The sequence below is a fragment of the Oryctolagus cuniculus genome, chromosome 5, assembly GCF_964237555.1.
Source record: "Oryctolagus cuniculus chromosome 5, mOryCun1.1, whole genome shotgun sequence".
In the NCBI taxonomy this organism is placed as follows: Eukaryota; Metazoa; Chordata; class Mammalia; order Lagomorpha; family Leporidae; genus Oryctolagus; species Oryctolagus cuniculus.
The window spans coordinates 38623043-38640135 of NC_091436.1; positions in this window are offsets into that span (position 1 = coordinate 38623043).

The following is a 17093-nucleotide window of genomic DNA, read 5'->3' on the forward strand; positions in this document are numbered from 1 at the left end:
TCCGCGGTCTCCACGCTTAACCCTTTCGCGTCTGAACCACGGCCTACGCCAGCGTTCCCTATCTATTCACGCCCCGTGCTCTCTCTGCACGCGGCGGCTTCCGCGAGTAACACAGCGTAGCTCACGTGTCCGCCACTAGGATTCAATCTAAGTTCCCCGGGCTAGCCTGGCGAATTCAACCCAGCGTACGTCTCCGCCCCACGGTTTGGCTTCCCGTCCTTTGCTCCCCGGGCTAATCAGACGGATCCCAATCTGGCTTGCGTCTCAGCTTCTGGTTTTAACTTTTCGCCCCCTATTCCCGGGCTAACTTGAGAATCCCAAAGTGGCTTTCGTTTCCGCCTTGGCCTGCCCCCCGCGGCTTCAATTTCCCTAACATTTTTCTCTACCCGGTATGTTTCCCCAAGCTTTCCTCCAACGATATTCCTCCCTCATTTCTCCTGGCCTCTCCCCACAGTCCGCGTCCGAGTCTGTTTGTTCTAGCTTTCACTTTCGCTTTCGACCTTAGAGATTCCTCCCAGCTTCCCCCCGTAGTCCGTATCCGAGTCTATGCCTAGGCTTTCAACAGCTTCTTCCGGCACCTTTTTCGTCCGGCTTTTCCCTAGGCTGTTTGCTAGTCTCTCTCTCCGGTATTTTCCCTAGGCTGTTTGCTAGTCTCTCTCTCCGATATTTTCCCAATTCTTCCCGTTTCTTCCCTCCTAAGTTTGCTATCCATCCTAGGTTTCCTATCCGAGTCACGGCACCATTATGTCGCTCCCCGTCTTCATGGGGGAACGACACAGGACCCTGCGCTGTTCTTTCGTCTGCTCGGCCCTCCCCGGGTTTGCTGCTGGTTCTTCCCGGGTTGGTTACTATCCCTTCCACCTCCGTGGAAGGGCGGTTCCCCCTGGCCACATTCCCCACTTCCGCAGGGGAGCGGCACACCGCCGGCCGGCTTTTCTCGGGGGCTGCACAGGTGTTCCTTCAGCTAGATGTTCCCCATAGATGTTCCCGGTGCATGCCGTCTCTCTCCTCCTTTATAGTCCTCTTCCGCCAATCCTAACTCGGCTGCCCACACGCCAAGTACGCTGCTCTCCAATCAGGAGCAAGTCCTACAGTTAATTGGTTGAACTGGAGGCAGCTGTGCGGAAGCTGTTTACTTCTCTCCCAGCGCCATATTGTGGGAGAGCAGATGCATAGAATAAGTCTTAATTCCAGTAACAGTCTAGTCCGGGCTGCTCCCCACAATAGGTATGTCTCCTCGTGCCCCATTAGATCTCTCAACTTTTAGCAATGTCTACAACATAGGGATCAACATTTGCGTCAAATAGTCAACGAGTTTCTCTCTTCACTGATGCCAAATCTTCAAAACTGAAAGGTGAGTTTGGAATGGTAAATTTACAATCACAATTCCTTTGAAAATACAATGAGAGGAAAAAAATCTGGGGAGTTGGATATAAAAACTTTTAACAAGAGACAGAGCCTATCTGCATTGAACTATGTTTAGATAGGAAGCCATCTGGCCATGGTCCAATTGTGCCTCCATGTTCTGTTTAGCACATAGCTCACTCTTTCTGTCTATTCAACGCAATGCACCTTAAGCAGCAGACATAGAGTTGTTTAATATGGGCTTTGATTGCTAGCAACAACAGTTCTAAAAACAATCAGGGTAACTGGTATACTTCATTGAGTATCTACATGACAGAAAAAAGTGTTTAAATCGTGACAGAAAAGATTGAAACCAGGCTACTACTGCTTTCCTGAAGGCTGTTCTCTTTTTAGGATCTGTTTCAGTTCAAAAGTTTATTTTCTGGTGGGTTTGTATTATTTCAATTTAGCTAAGATGGAATATTTCCCAGCATTCCCTTCTCTGAATAGTTCCATGTTAGTGTGGGCCCCAAGAGGTATTTCCCAGGAGACCTGGAAGGCAGAAGTGAAGCAGGAGCCATATATTTGTATGCCCAGCAAGTGGTGAAACATTGTTCCCGCTCTGACATTGTTGTCACTTGCTGGCTCAATGTCACTTGTTGAGTTACAGCAGGCAGTCCTGCCCATACAACTACTCCAGCTCCAACCAGTCTTCCTTCAGCCAGTCTGACTTCTGGACCAGGTGCATGTTTAGCTCTGATTGAACACCCAGGCCATCAAAACCATAGGCTTGGAACCAATGAGATAATCCCATCATAGTTTCTCGTTCATCTTTGTGGCTTCTAGATTTTTTTCTCTCTTCCTCTTTGCACATTCATTTTCCCATCCAAGTGGCTCCAAATTACAGTACTAGACATAAAGATAACAACTCTATTGACTGTAGAACATTTTTCCACAAATATATAAGTCAAATTATTTTAATAAATACCAGTGTTTCCCTGGTTTAATCTTGACTGATCCTTTTTGATACTGGAAGTAGTTACACAGGAATCGAGTCTTAAGGGTATATTTCTCTGGATTGGTTTTGTGTTCTATGGCACTGATTCTCTCATGTGATTAGATTTAGAGTCAGTAATGACCCTGTTCCCAGTGATAATAGCTAATGAGGGCCAGCGATAAGCTCAAGTTCATGAAATTCACTGGTGTGATTATATTCTTTATCTCACTGATGCAGCTGGCCTGATAGAATGTCAGAATGGTTTTTTGAAAATTTAATTACGGGTGGCAATACTGAAGCTGGGCTAATGTCTTCCAGAATATGCTCTATGCTTTAAATCAGTGACCAATAAGTACTGCTATGAGTAGTAGCAGTCATTTTTTTCCCCTTAGCTCTGCTTTCATTACCTGTGGCTCTGGTGATCAATGTTTTATTTTCCAAGTGAGGAATCCTGCTCTCAAAAGATACAGCAGTGGTTACATAAAACAAAGTTCTTGAGCTGCCACCTACCACTTTAGGCAACTCATATAAGTAAATCCTCAGGCAAATCAAGGGGCTAGCATATTGGTCTGGATGATTGACCCCAATTATCAGGGGGAAATTGGGCTACTTTTATCAATGGGCATTAGGAAAATTATGTCTGAAATGCAGGGGATCACAAAAAGCACCTCTTAATTTTCCCACTTTCCATTTCTAAGCCAATGGAAAATGATGTCAACTCAATTCAGGAAGGACTGTTAATGATCCTGTCTCGTGGAATGAGTTTTAGGTAACTCCAGCAGGCAAGGAATCATGCCTATCTGAGATGATTGAAGAGGGCAAGGAAAATAGGGAATATGTAGTGAAATACAGTAGTTATATTCACCAGTTTTGACCACCTGGCAATCTATAAGAGCAAAGATCATAATAGTTCATTTCTCCTTTATTTTGATATAAAAATATTTTTTCTTCCTGTTCCTCATTCTTCTACCATATAAAGCATGTTAATAGTAACTAGTAGTGCCTCAGTAGTCAAGTGATGGAATATTAAGGGGGAGTGTAACTCAGCTACAGAAGGAATGCCCATCATTTAAAGATACATAAATTGACTCAGAATCTTCGTTGTAAGCTAGTTTCTGTATTTTCAGTCCCATGAGAAGCTTGTTGCATTATATTAGAAGAATGCTTTTTTGTTTATTTGTAAGTTCAATGAGTTCAATGAAGTAGATATCGATGGCAAACTAACTTTGGAAAAATGTAGACGATTTATACTGGGACACCTTCATTTAGTGGAAACTATTTTACAGAATTCCTTTCCCTGCACAGTATCCTATGAAAATGGACCACAAGAGACATTTTGAGCAAGATCTGGAAGACAATAAAGTCAAACATATTCCTTCAATGCTCAGAAAGTAGGTGCAGGGGCATTAGATGCTGTTAGTGCCTGAACACATCGGGCAGCTGGGTTCTTATCTGGAAACTCTGGAGGAGACCTTGTTTCCAGTGTTCCTTTAGGTCCAGCCGAACAATTAAGTCATCGTAGCTCTCTCCTGGCTAGTAGCTGGCAACGGTTTTCAGCCTGCAATTCCTGCTTCCTGATCCCCTTTTTCTTCAAAAACAGCAACTGTAGGTTGAGTTCTTATTCTTCAAATCTCTCTCTGCCATCTGCCTTGCCTCCTGCCTGAAAAAAAGGCTGGGCTTTAAAGGACTCAAGTGATTACCATGGACCCGTGTGAATAATCTAGGCTACTATCCTTATCTTCAGGTCATCTGATTGGTAACTTAATTACATCTGCAGAGTTCCTTCACAGCAGGACTTAGATTGGTATTGACGGAACGGCCAGTGATGGGAGTCTCCAGGGCAGACATATTTAGAATTCATCTGTCTCAAGTCCAATCACATTTGGTCCTGATGCTAGAGCTGGAAGCACAAGACAGAGAGTGTAAAGAGGGAGTCCTGAGCCAGGTCATGGACAGACTCAGGGCTTGCTTGAAAAAAATATATAAGTAAACGAAAAGGTTTTAGTAGGGAGTTCGGGTTTGTGTTTTAGTTGGAGTTCTGGCTACAAAATCAGAAGCCTAGAGACTTCTCATAGGTCAAGGATAAATGAGCCTGAACAATGCAAGTGATGACAGAAATTAGTTCAAAGTGATGTATTCTAGAAGTATCCAGAAAGTTAAACTGCCAGGACTTGGATGCTGGGGTAAGGAAGGGAAGGATGTACTCTGAAATAATGGCTGAGTTTTTCCGGGGGGGAGATGAATCTGTGGAGTTCCCGAGACATGAGACACAGCAGGCAAGAGAGGAATGAGAGCTTCCATTTTGGACAAAGAGCCCACCAGTGTACTTGAAGTGTATGGAGGAAATACAAATCCATGTGTATGTGAGACAGAGAGGGTGAATTGGGGAATTTGATTTTAGATTTTGGGAGGTTTTTTCACACCTTCTCGGGGGAGAGTAAGAGTATAAAAAGAGTAAGGGAGCAGATTCAATACTCTACTTACAAATTGTAGTTTCTTGAAAATGACAAAAAAGGCACCCAAAAATTAGTTTGTTAAACTCACATACAGATTATTATCTGAGACTTAATGACTGTGATTAATCAGTTACTTAGTTTCAGAGATGTTTGGACATAAATTCATGTGGTGATAAGATCAAACTCTAGTCATCTTTGTTCAGCCTTCTCACGCTCAGGGAGAATGTTTGCCTGCTCACAACTCAAGGATATGGGCAAGGAAAGTTAATGGAAAAAAGAGTAGAAAGAAATTAGTACATAAAGAAGTTCTTATCTGGAGTCTCTGGAGGAGACCTTGTTTCCAGTGTTCCTTTAAGTCCAGCAGAATAATTAAGTCGTTCTAGTTCTCTCCTGGCTAGTGGCTGGGAACAACCCCAGACCCTGTACCACCCCAACTTTGGGAGATTCAATTTTTTGGCATCCAGGTTTTTATTTCTAATGAAAAGCAGAAACAGGGCAACATGATTAAGAAACAAGCTACACAGCATGAGCCACTAATAGCAGAATTAGAAAATTATAAAGCAGCTGTAGAAGCCTGCTGCCGTGACCCATCAGAGGTTTGCCCTGAAGTAAAGAATTAATGACAGTGGTCAAAGTCAACCTTTTCCAAACCAGCCGGTTATCAATGTTGATAACTGAGACTATAAAGCATGAAGTGTTTAAAACATTTTAAGAAATTAGAATAGAAGTGAGTGTAACTTAATTAAAAACATAATTACAATATGAATTAATCATATCACAGGTACTGGAGTTTCCTGCTTTTCCAAGCATGGTCAGAAACTTCAATTTTCTTCCTGTGTGCATTTTGATAACTCAGAATCAACTGTTAATTTCAACAAAGGGGCAATCTTATAAGAACTGTCTCCTGTTAACCATATATTTTTCTTGGAAAGTTAAATAAAGCACAACTCATCGTTACATGAGTGTGTGCCATACACAGTGACACACATGCACCATATAAAAGGCTTTTGTGTCTCCAGCATACATCTAACCTTGGACTTCACACACTTGGCCAATTATCTTTCTCCTTGGGGAAATAACTAATAATTTCTTAGTGTTTCTTTTCATATTCAAATTCCTATTCTTTCATTACTCCTAGAAATTTTTCCATTACTTCCACTAAAAGTAAGCAACCAGGAAAAGCTTTATCCTAGAATGAAATGGGAAGTGCTCTGCTGAATTAAACACAAAATCATGAGTTGTTTTCACAGCTGGTGAGGATATTCCATGTGGAATATTAATTCAATATTAATTGAATGGCTGCTGATGTGCAGCCAAGATGAGGGTCTTCAGCCTTGTGCAAGTTTTTCTTTCTTATCACCATTTCCAATAACTCAGCTCAGGCCCTGTTATCCCTCACCTGGACCATCTTAATAGCCTTCCAATGAATTTCCTCTAAATCAGCCTCCTCCTTGAATCTGTGCCTTCAAAATATCCCTGCAAGATTCATTGTCCTTAAGTGCCATGCTGATGCTGTCACATCTCTGCTCGAAAGTTTTAAGGAGCTCCCACAACTCTTCCAATTAAACATCACCTCCTCAGTCTGCTGCTGTGAGGCCCTGCACAGCACTGCCCTGTTTTAGCCTTCCAGGGTCTTCTCTCTCACCTCCTGTACCGTTCCTCTACTTATCAACCAGGCTGCCATCCTCCTGTTCACTAAACCCCATGTTCATTTTTTCCTCCAAACTGATTGCCTTCCTTTGCTGGCTTGTGCCACTGTTTGCTCATCAAAAATATGCCCCAGTGTGGGCATTTAGCCTAGCAGTTATGACACCTGCAAGCCATGACTCAGTGCCTGTGTTCAATTCTGAGTTTTGGCTCCTGACTCCAGCTTCCTGCTAATGCAAACCCTCAAAGGCAGCGCTCTTGGCTCAAGTAGGCACGTTCCTGCCAGCATATGGGAGTCCTGGTTTGAGTTTCAGGGTCCTGCCTTTAGCTACCAGCCCATTCACAGCCATTGTAAGCATTTGAGGAGTAAACCAGCAAATGGGATCTCTCTCTCTCTCTCTCTCTCTCTCTCTCTCTCTCTCTCTCAATTAAATAAAAATTTAATCTCCCCTTATGCAAAGTTTGCTCAAACATTACCTCGTTCATTAACATTTTTTTCCTGACCACATTCCTAACCTTCTTGAATGAGGTAAGACCTCCTATTCATACATCTTTTGTTTTTTTGTAGCCTTTACATATTCTACTTTATAGTGTATTCAGTCATCTGAGTATTTGTTTATTCCCTCAAAATGTTTCTCAATTCCTTTAATCCATGCTTCTTTAAAAAAAAAAAATCTGACACTGGGGCTGGTGCTGTGGCGTAGTGAGTTAACGCCCTGGCCTGAAGATCCAGCATCCCATATGGGTGCTGGTTCAAGACCCGGCTGCTCCACTTCCCATCCAGCTCTCTTCTATGGCCTGGGAAGGCAGTAGAAGATGGCCCAAGTCCTTGGGCCCCTGCACTCACGTGGAAGATCTGGAAAGAAGCTCCTGGCTCCTGGCTTCGGATCAGCGCAGCTCTGGCTGTTGCGGCCAGTTGGGGAGTGAACCAGTAGATGAAAGACCTCTCTCTCTATCTCTTTATCTCTCTCTCTCCCTCTCTCCCTCTCTCTCTCTGCCTTTCCTCTGTTTCTGTGTAACTCTGACTTTCAAATAAATAAATAAATAAATCTTAAAAAAATCTGACATCCTCATTTTATGTTTTTGGGAGTCCAAAAAGATATGAATTATAATCCTAGTGTATTTCACTGAAAAAAATATATAAAATGCTTAGCATAGTACCTGTGACACAATAAGTGCCCAATAAATCTTAGCTATTATTATATATAACTCTCTCTATATATATAGATAGGTGGATAGATAGATAGATAGATAGATAGAGCAAGCTTGAGTGTAGGACTGTCCACTATTGTTTGTAATATTCACAACTGGTTGGTCGAGGAAATGATAGAATTTTTTCATTTAAAATTTAAGATCATGTCTTATCAAGAGTGATAATTAGTTATAATGTGTTCTTTCAATGACCTGATATATGGGCTTGAGGAATAAAAGAAACGGTTGCTGAGAGACAGTAATGCAAGTTGGTGTACAGGCAGGGGGCAGTCTCCTTTCTGCCCTCTGAAGACTTGCTCAAATGATCTGAAGACAAACAGAAGAAAAGCCACACACTTTTACATGTGCACTAGAGCATCACAGGAGAGTGATTATGCAACAGCCCAATGCAGATCAGATGCTGAAGGACCCTTCTTCTTAAGGGACAGATAGATAGGGGAATGTAGGCTAGTAGGATGGATAGTAAATGATTTTAGGAGAATTTAATGGGACCAACACACACACACTCACACACACACACACACAATAGATTGGAAATAATTCTTTGGAAACTGAATGGGACAGAACAGAGAAGCTCGTGGACAAGTTATGGGAAGACGACAGTCACAGCTACACTGCAAATCAAAGTTGCCTTATGATGCAGTAAAGCCTCCCAGGCAATCTCAGAGCTTTCCTCAGAAGAATAGAGGTAATTCTGTGTGGGCATCACTGGTTATTGTTAGTGTCTCTGGTGTCAATCTTCCTTGGTAATTCACTGACATTCCTACGGAGGAGACTTGAAACAGCTGCATTTCCTTTTAATGAAGTTTCCTTACTCAGCTGAGTTCCCAAGAGAGCCTCTCCGTGGACTCCAAGAGAAAGTTAGAAAGTCTTCAGTGAATAACAAATGCTGGGGAGGATGTGGACAAAGGGGAACAGTTGCATACTGTTGTTGGTGCGAATTAAGTTAGTGTTGCCACTGTGGAAAATAGTGGAGATTTCTTTAAAAACTAGAAACAGACTTGCCATATGACCCAGCAATCCCAATATTGGGTATATACTCAAAAGCCTGGAACACAAAGAATCAAAGAGATACCTGCACCACTATGTTTATGGCAGCACTGTTTCCAAAAGCCAAAATTTGGAAACAACCAAGGTGTCTGCCATCAGATGACTGGATAAAGAAAATGTGGTGTGTGTGTGTGTGTGTGTGTGTATTATTCAGCTATAAAAATGAAATTCTGCCACCTTCAGCAAAATGGACACAATTGGAGGAAATAATATTGAGTGAAATAAGCCAGACCCAGAAAGGCAAATACCACATGTTCTCTCTTACTTGTGGGAGCTAAAATTTTAAAAATCAGCAAAAAAGAAAGAACGAAATATATATATATATCAGTATTGCTGCAAATATAATTTTGTAAAACTTTGTTTTATATCTTTGTCAAACCAATGGTTAAGAATGTTATACTATTATAGTTTCAAAAATAAGAATGTCAGTAATTCAAAGGCAGCTTCTAAGGCTTCCAAGGCTTCCAATTACTTGAATTCCAAACAACTCAGTCTGACATAATTTGGAGTATGTTTTTCTAAGCTCTAACAGTGGGTAGCAAAGGACTGGTTAAGCTGACTGTCATTTCCAGACATTAATGCTTTAGAATTGGATTGTTTTCATGTTGAAAGAGATATATAGAATCAAGAGTTCAGCAAATAACTCACACATTCATTTCAGAACTTTAACTTGTTAACCATAATTGCCTAATGTGTCATCTCAGGACTTAGGAAATACATCATTGTTTTCAAATACTGTATTTCAAAACTACTTCAGTGTATTCAAATCATTGTAAAAATTAAGAAGATATGGGTCCAGCATTGTGGCACAGTGGGTTAAGTCAACACCTGGACTCCAGCATCCCATATGAGAACTGGTTTGAACCCTGGCTGCTCCATTTCCTATCAAATTCCCTGATAATGTGCCTGGGCAAGCAGCAGAAGATGGCCCAAATCCGTGGGCCCCTACCACCCACATGGGAGTCCTGGATGAAGCTCCAGGCCTTTGGTTTTGGCCTACCCCAGCCCAACTGTTGTGGCCATTTGAGGAACAAACCAGAGGATGGGAGATCTCTCCTTGTAACTTTGCCCTCCATTAAATAAATAAACCTTAAAAATAAATGTATCATTGAAAGAGTTGGAAGAAATATTTGAACTGCTGCCTCTTAAATACTCCTTCCATAGCCAGCAACCTATAATAGCTATTGTCCCAAAGCCACTGCTAAGAACCCCCCCCCAGCTAAAAATATCCAACATGGCTGCTGACTGTATTCCCATGATGACCCACAGCCTATTACAATGTCATTATGATAAAATTACAGTGGCTGATCCCCTACTCACATGATGCACCTGAGGCCATGATACTTCCATGACTTCCTAAAAAGGTGAGAAAATGGGTAGTCACCAAATTCCTGGTGATTCTGTCCTTTCCTGTAAAATTCTGCCCACAGCTCCATCCCCTTTGCCTTCAAAAATAGAAAGGGATGACTCTGAACTTCAAAGCATGCAGCTCACCTTCAAGTCTGTCCACATTCCCTCTAGAATATGTACTTTCACTTTAGTAACACATTTTATTCCTCTGCTAATCTTTATCTTTGTCCTGTCCTCAAACTCTATCATTCCTTGTAACCGACAATCTGAACTCTCTGGCCCCCTAATAATTCAATGCTGATGAAAACATGACCAAACATTCCATTCGATATTGTCTTATTCCTTAAGATAATCATATCATTATTTTAAAAACAAACAAGCTCCACATTGTACATGAAGTGAGGGAAGCCATCTGTGAGTACTATTTAAATTAATGCATACACTGACATGATCAGGAGCTAGATAGGGAGCTGGGAGTTCGAGACACCACATTATCTTTGTTTTGAATCTCGTTGGAAAGTTGAATTCTCAACATCGAGCTACAGAATTGTATAGTAAATAGTTTTCATAAACTGATTAAGACTTTTAAACAAATACACAAGGTCGGGCTCTCTGGAATCTTACTATGTGTTTTCTGTTCTGTGCTCTTCCCATGCTGCCTTCAGGGATGGATGATGCCTTCGTGAAATGGGACTGGATTTGTAATAAGAGCTCCTGTCCTGCGTCTTGCCCACATGTAGAAGAGACACTCCGGTGGTCTCTGAGGGAGGCTCTGAAGATTGAGAGGCAGTCCTGGAGGTGGGCAAACAGTTCCTTGATCAAGCTTCAGTCAAGCTCTTGAAGCCCTCCTTGATTGGGTACTGACTTGGCTCTCAGTATCCCCTTCCTCACTGGGCAGCCTACCGCCGTTTTAGCAAGAATCTTGCTAAGTCCGTTTAGAGAGAATCCCTGCTTTTCTTTAATCTAATCATCTGGCTTGCCTCCCTCAAAATCCCTCAACCCTTAATGCTTCCTATTAAGTAACTTTACACCCACTGATCCCTCACTCCCTTGTTGGCCGTATATCCCCACTTGTCCTTGTCGTGCTAGAAGCTGAGCTCCATCACACCCCTATTATGATCCTCTTGACAATCCTTTACACCGGCTGCAAACTAAGTCCCCTTTGCTGACTGACCAAGACCAGAGAGTGAGGAAGGGAAGGATGAGAAGTGAGGGAGAAAGCATCAGGGCCAGATCAGCTAGGCCAGATTCAAGATTTTAAAATTTCGTGGCCAGTGCTGTGGCGTGGTGGGTGAAGCCACTGCCTGCAGAACTGACGTCCATACAGGTGCCAGTTTGTGTTCTGGCTGATCCACTTCTGATCTAGATCCAGCTCCCTGCTAATGCACCTGGCCTCGGCCCCTGCACCCACGTGAGAGACCCAGAAGATAACCAGCTGCTGGCTTCAGATCAGCTCAGCTCCAATGGTGGAGGCCATTTAGTGGATGGAAGATCTTTCTTTATCTCTCCCTCTCTCTGTCTCTGTAACACCACCTTTCAAGTAAATAAATAAATCTTTTTAAAAAACATTTTAAAATCTATTAAAAGTGAATGGTATTGAAGAGTTTCAAGCTACAGAGTGACATAATTAGATTTGCAGGTTTGAAAGCTCACTGTGGCTTTTAACAAAGAGCAACAATGCCATTTTGTAAATGATTTAAAATATGTAAAGATCCTTGGAAGGAAATTGAATGCACTTGTATGTGTACAAATAACCACAAGGAGTGGGGGCTGTATCTGAGCAGGGATGGGCAATCGCTGTTGGCCCACAGCTCTTGGCACTCCTCAACCCCATGTTCCTCTACCTGAGTCCACCTTCAGCTGCCAAATATTAATAGGGACTACTGTGACCATTCCATCTATTAAACCCACTGACTCACTGAGTGTGCCAGGTGCTTGTAGCTTTCCATGAACCTCACCCAAGACTGAAAGGGCTCCAGTGGGACAATGCTTGCATGTAGAGTAATTAATCCCCCAGGTTCGATGTCTGGAAATGGTGACATTGCAATGTTATTTGGGGGAAGATCCTTTTTAACTCCACATGGATAACCCAATGGCACTGGGGATGAGGGTAAGGTGTTAGGACATAATGAAGCCATGAAAACACTTCAGAAGAAAGGACTTTGTTGAACTTAGCAACATAAGAGCATTCGCTGACAGACATGTGATAGATATAACTCTTGAGTAAAGAAAGGTGTGAAGTGTTCCATGGTGTGAAACCATGAGTGGACAGGGGATAGGGAATATGCAGTGAGAGCCAATTAGCCTTGGTGGTGGACTTCAGATGGGAATGTAAAGCAGAGTTCCTGAAGAACCAGGTGAAAAGTACAACATTCAGCCTGCCAGCCAGCTGTGACTCTTCAGGTGGCAAAGCTGCCATGTGATTGACTGTCCCCACAGCTACCATATCTTAGAGAAACATCCATGCTAGAATACTAACTAGATCATGCTTGCATTCAGGGATGAGTAGGCTCACTTGCACAGCTTCCCTGCTGCTTTGCAGAATATATTCTTCACACACTTTCTGTTTTTTTTTTAACATTTATTTATTGGAAAAACAGTGTTATAGAGAGAGAAGAAGAGACAGAGAGAGAGAGAAAATTCTACCATATGCTAGTTCACTCCCCTGGTGGCCACAACATCCAGGGCTGGGCCAAGAAGAAGCCAGGAGCCATAAGCTTTTTCAGATCTCCCACCTGGGTTCAGGGGTCCAGGGACTGGGACTGTCATCTGTTGCTTCTCCAGGCACCCTAGCAGGGAGGTGGATTGGAAATGGAGGAGCCAGAACTCAACCAGTGCCCATATGGGACGCCGGTGCCATAGATACCTGCTTAACACACTATGCCACGATGCCAGCCCCATTTATTTTCAAAGACTTTTCTTCTGATGTTTTCAACTTGCCCACAACATAAGTATGCCATCTTATTAGTAAACTTGCCTCACCAACAACTTTATTTTTTGGATTAAAAAATAAAAACTTCTAGCATGATGCTCTGTAAGATTTTCTTACCCCCATTTGGGTTGTGGGATGTTGTTTTTCTGTTTATAGTCAGCTAATGGGCAGAGCAGGTACAATTTCTAGCATGAAAATTAGGAAGCATATGGAAGGGAGCGTGATGCTTTGTGATTTGATTGCTGGCTCCTTTGAGATCTCATTTTTTTCTGATTTGGTTATGGTATGTTATCTTGCTCTATAAGTGTTTGAAATTAGGGTTGAATATTTGACAGGTGGGAACATGAATCATGTGTGACAATGCCTTTGCCATGAGTAACAGAGATCTTGCAAGCAACTGAGAAGGGTGCACTTATATGCTTCTCTGTATGACTAACTATGATGATGAAGACAACAAACAAAAAGGACTTGTGGGCCTGTAGGTGCAGCTGATATTTATACAAAAAAGTTGCTGCTATTCTGCAAAATAAAAACAGGCTGCAATCACGGCTTCCTGGTATAGTCATTACACAGACACAGACATTTCAAAAGGCTGGCAAACTAGGCAAGAGTAACCAACATCACAGGCGTTTTTCCCCACCCACCACTTTTTCTGTGGGTGGCAATCAGCGGTGGATATTATGTGGCAATTGACCTTCATATAAATGAATGAGCATTAGAGTAGAGCATTGATTGGTAAGAATTTTGCTTTCATTAAGCAGTAGGAATTGTTGTTTGCTATTTGGGTCAGAAAACCTTGACGCAATTACAGTTTTAATTAGAAACACGGTAACTTTAATTGCCTGTTTGTCACTCCTGTTTGATGTCACTGGTAATGGTCCTACTTTTGATTCATAGATCCTATTCCACCCCCAACCTACCCCCAAAAAGCAGTTAAATTGGTTAGATCAAAATTTAAGATATTTGGTGTTGGAAATTCATCTTAATAGTGGAAAGAGCACTATGGGCTAAGAACACAACTAATTGTACCACGGACTTTAGGAAAGCCTTCCTTTGTTGGGAAGAGCTACTTAAGTGTATATGATAGGTTCTTTTATGGCCCCACAGTAGGTAGATGATAAAGTTGCATGAAACAGCCATTTCCATTACATCCTCCTTTGCTCTCACTACAGCCCATGGTATTGTCTCCACAGCTCCCCTAAGCCTATTGCTAGAATACAACACCTCTGCCCCCAACCTATTAGAAAGCCTGTCTGGGAAGACTAATCCTGGAGGAAAAAAATCCAAGTGGCTTATGATACAGTGAAACCTGAGAGGGAAGAAACCACTTCTTACCTGTACACTCTCACCACTGGCACACACATACACACACACACACACACACACAGAGATTCTGTCCAAGGCTTATTGCATCTCTGAGCACACTGAAGGGACCTAATATATAGAACAATGTTGACCATTGAAATGATCAACCAAGGAAGGCCTAACTGGCCACAACATCACCCAAACCTATTTGTGTTAAGGTGGTATTTTGAGAAAGTCCTTTGAAAACTTCAAGTGGCATTGAAAGTGTGCATTTACACTAGTGGTTAAGAGACCTTCATCACACATTAGAGTACCTGGGTTCCATTTCTGCCTTTGGCTCTTGAATCTTGCTTTCTGATAATACAGGTCCTAGGAGGCAGCAGTAGTAGCTTAAGTGACTGGGTCCTGCTGCCCCATGGAAGATCACAGCTCCTGGCTTCAGCCTCACCCCAGTGCTGGCCATTGTGGGCATTTGGAGAGTGAACCAGTGGATGAGAGCTCTCTGTCTCACTTCTACTCAAGTAAATACATACATAAATAATTTTTAGAAGCCAAAGCTCCAAATGACTCAAATCAACTAACTTGACAGCATTTATTAATGTTTACTGGGAGTTACTATGTGCCTAAACATTTTGCAAATATTTAAATCTCAATTCTATCTCAATCAATAATTTGCTGTTATGCCTATTTCTCAAGTGAGGAGGAGGTTCATTATTTTGCCTAGTTCGATTTTCATAAAACCACATGAATAGGGGCCAGCGCCATGGTGCACTAGCTTAATCCTCCACCTGCAGCACCAGCATACCATATGGGCACTGGGTTCTTGTCCCGGTTGATCCTATTCCAGTCCAGCTCTCTGCTGTGGCCTGGGAGGGCAGTGGAGAATGGCCCAGGTGCTTGGGCCCCTGCACCCGCATGGGAGACCAGGAAGAAGCACCTGGCTGCTGGCTTCGGATTTGCGGAGCACTGGCCATTGCGGCCATTTGGAGAGTGAACCAATGGAAGGAAGACCTTTCTCTCTGTCTCTCTCTCTCTCTTACACTGTCTGTGAGCTCTACCTGTCAAATAAAAAAAAAATGAATAGTAAGTAGCTAAATCCTAACTAATTAAAGCCAAAACCTGGACTTCCAACATTATTTTATACTGACATGTTCACATATGAACTAGGATGCACTAGGATGTATTCTGGAGGAAATAGAACAGAGGACATGTTTAAAAAAATGGAAGAGTTGCCGGTGCTGTGGCATAGTGCTTAAAGTTGGCACCTGAAATGCCAGCATCCCATGTGGGTGCCGGTTCATGTCCTGGCTGCTACATTTCTAATCCGGCTCCCTGCTATGGCCTAGGAAAGCAGTAGAAGATGGCCTAGGTCCATGGGTCCCCACACCTGTGTGGGTGACCTGGAAGAAGCTCCAGGCTCCTGGCTACAGATTGGCATAGCTCCGGCCATTGCAGCCAACTGGGGAGCGAACCAGTGGATGGAAGACCTCTTTCTTTTTCTTCTTCTCCTTCTCTCTCTGTGTGTAACTCTGAATTTCAAATAAATAAATAAATCTTTTTTTTAAAAAAATGGAGGAACAAAAGGGACAAAGGGAAGGAAAAAAGGAAGGGAAGGGACTTTCTCTACTCTATGAAGAGAGACTGAGTCCAAGTAAAGGAGGGCCACTGAGGCCAGCTCACCTTGTTCTTACTTTAAAGCTGTCTGAAGTTGGCCCTGTGCAAAGTTTGAGGTTGCCAGCTTGACCTGGTCTATTAGATTCTTAGAGGATAAAAAACATTAGGACATTAATTTCTCACAGTGACTGCAATAAATTATCACAAATTTGGTGGCTTGCAAAGTGTTAGCAGGACTATACTATTTCCAGAAGCTCTAGAGAAAAGGTTTTGTTTACTTGCCTTTTCTAGTTCCTAAAAGCCACCTGCATTTGTTGTCTCATGGCCCCATCCTTCATTTTCAAAGCCTTCCATAGTGTATCTTCCAATTTGTTTCTCTCCTTTCATTGCACATCTCATTTTTTTCGGACTCTGACCATCTTAGATCTTTCTTATAGGTATCCTTAGGATTACATTGGGCAATATAATAATAAATTCACCTTTCCCCACCCCAAGATCCTTAAACTGAATCATGTCTGCAGAGTTCCTTCTATTGTATAAAGTAACATGCCCCAAGGATTGTTATCTGTTCTGAAAGGTAGTAGGTTCTGAGGATTGGGACATGGATCTCTTTAGGGGAGGCACCAATCAGCCTCCCAGAAATGCCATAAATCTATTTTTCTGCCTATTTGGCAGTCATAAAAAAGATTGGAAACCATTTGTATTGTTGAGCATGTGGATAAATGCCCCATACTGCCAATGAGTAGTATATAGTAGAAAAGATAGAGAGGAATTATCACGATCAAAATCTAAAAACTTGTTTTAGCCACTGATTTTAAAAGCACACGCTCTTCTGATTATTCTGCCATTTTAGGTACAGTCCACTCAGAAGAAAAGGTAGAAGAGGATTTCTGTTACCAGCTGTCTCAGGAAGATCTTCATCCTGTTTACTCCCCTTCCTGTCTTGGTTTTCTGGCTTTGCTCCTGGTCCTTTCTACAAAGCACAGCAGCCTTTCTTCGATTGTTCAGTTTGTAACTGTTCTTGCCCTTGCTGTGTACACACAAAACCTATGGCTTTACAATGACAGCATTGTAGCATAGAGGTCTAAACTTGTTAGTTCCCTTTTTCCACTTTAAGCCATGTAAATTGGAGCCCTATTTTAGTACCACTCACAGAGCTCAGATATATGAATAAAGACACAATTTG